Source organism: Echinops telfairi, unplaced genomic scaffold (genome assembly GCF_000313985.2).
Source record: "Echinops telfairi isolate 266 unplaced genomic scaffold, ASM31398v2 ScPeMD7_9;HRSCAF=40, whole genome shotgun sequence".
Classification (NCBI taxonomy): domain Eukaryota; kingdom Metazoa; phylum Chordata; class Mammalia; order Afrosoricida; family Tenrecidae; genus Echinops; species Echinops telfairi.
Genome location: NW_022103906.1, coordinates 78,691,018 through 78,693,431, shown reverse-complemented (window position 1 = coordinate 78,693,431; position 2,414 = coordinate 78,691,018).

Here is a 2,414-nt window from a genome sequence, read left to right as displayed (position 1 = left end):
TAAACACATATGAACACTACAGGGGAAGTTGTAATCTTGAAATCACACACAAAGCTCTAGTTTTCATAATCACACTTCAGGAAATGCATGCAGCTCAGTGATCAGTGAGTGAAGCTTATCTCAAGAAAGATGTACTTTTGAAGATAAATAAAAATAACTTCCACAGTGACTTGAGAGTTATTGAGAAGCAGCATACTCAAGCCACTTAAATGTGCTCCAACCGAAGTCAAATCTTCCTCTTTCTCTTGAATAGTAGTATTCACCCTCCAGGTACAAAATCATGGATTGTAGCAACAATCTATTTTCTGTTTCTGAGTTCTCATTATCTTTAATTTTGGTTAACATATTGCCCATAATGATTGAGAGCTATAAACCCACAAGCAAAAGAACAGAAAATGAGGCTGTGGGGCTCAAAGATAACCTAGCCTATGCCTTATAGCTTTATTTCATATTAAAGAAATAGAATCAGAAACTCAGAGCTCCTCATTCCTAGTCCATCCGTCCATGCTCTATATAAGAAGAACTGGTCATTCTTCGGTTTCTATAGTGTGATTAAGGGTTTATGTCAAGCAGACATACCTGGGTAAAGGTAGAGGTGAAACTCAACCTATCAATCACGTCTCAGCCTGACATCACCTTCTTGGGGGTAGGACTTTTTGTATAGGAGAGAGGCCCTGAAGAGAGCAGCGCTCAATTTTGCCCCTTTGCCTTCTGTGAGATCTGGATCTTGAATAGGCTTCATCTTGCCTATTGGGTTGCCTCCCAATCCCGGAGCTGTCAGTGGGCTGTTGACCTTGGATTCATTCTGCCAACTTAAGATTCATTTACTTCTGCACCCAGCAGCCTGTGCCATCCCACCTCCACCCCCACCTGCCTGCTTCAACATCCTGCATCCTAGCAGTTTCCACAGCTATATGAGTCAGGAGGTGCCTAAATTGAACAGGACTGGACTTACCTCCTTCCATAACTGTGTAAAGCATTTCTTTATATAATTCTCTTTCTACACACACACACAAATGTCAAAGGTTTCACTTCTCTAGAGGACCCAACCTGGCACAGGTGGTCTATAAAATCGGCAGAAATGTCTAAACATCAAAATTCAATGTGAAAAAAATCAACACTCCTGCAAACTATCCCGTAGCATATACAGGGCTACACAGATGGTCTAGAGATAAGAACCCTTATTTTATGCCTAATAAATCTGATTTTATTTTCTTTCTTTTAAAGAGAGAAAGCTCAAAGCTGAATAACTTCGGCGGTCTCACGGGCTTTGTCTATACCACCAGGAAGGACCAGTGTCTGGAGGAGGCCGTCAGGTGCAGTAAAATCACTGAAAAGAAGGCCTGGGACGAGACAGGCTGACACAGGGGCTGCAATCGGGTTCAAACAGAACAAGGGGAGGAGGATGCAGGACGGAGCGGTATGTTGTTCTGTCGCATGTAGGGTTGCTACCAACTCAACAGCACTCAACAACTAACACCACTTCTTACCTGAGCATCAACAAGCGATGAAAGATATCAGGCACTGAAAAGGTAGGCCTTCCATTTAAGTCAATAACTCAACAAATGCATTTATTGTGAGACCCAAGCTAATCAAAACCTCACAGCAGTCTTAAAACCTAGGAAGTCATTGCTGAGTGTTTGCAAAATAACCATTAATAACCATTTGCTGAGTGTTTGCAAAATTTTTCAGTAAACAGTTTGTACTTTATTACACTTTACTTCTGAAGGATTCCAGAGGCAGCCAGAGGTACCACAGTCAGTAACATCACAGGGCCGCGGTAACTACTAAAGAAAATAACTCTGTAAAGCACTTAGAACAATGCCTGGCACAAAATAAGAGCCCCCAAAGTGTTAACTATTACTATTAATAATACTATTATTTTACAGATAAGAACTGAAGGGAAAAATCATAATTTTGTATGAATTATTCCACAGAATCCTCTCCATTTTACTAAGATAAAGAGGAAATGCCAGTCTAAGGGAAATTACAGGCCAATTTCACTTAATACTACAAATGTTAAAAATTCTCAATTTCTTCACCTCTATCCTGGGGATGTATCACCCTTGGCTACTGAGATGATGCAAAAATTAAAGAGTATTTATCAGCTATGAAAAGCCTTTGTCAAAGAGTAGAAGTTGCAATGGTTGATGTTGAAAAATATCTTTGTAGAGTACCTTAAACTACACAGACATACATGTAATATTAGTAAGACAAGAAAGACGAGGTTGTCTGTTCCCATAAAGCTTTTGAGAAATCCTAGGGAGCAGTTCTACTCTGTGCTGTACGGTCGCGAATAACCCAGTAAAGAGTTATTTGATTATGGGGAACTTACAAGGATGTTTAGTTCCAACCTGATTATTAAAGCAGGCCAGTCCTGTTTTAACTGATATAGATTAGATTTTAAGTGATAT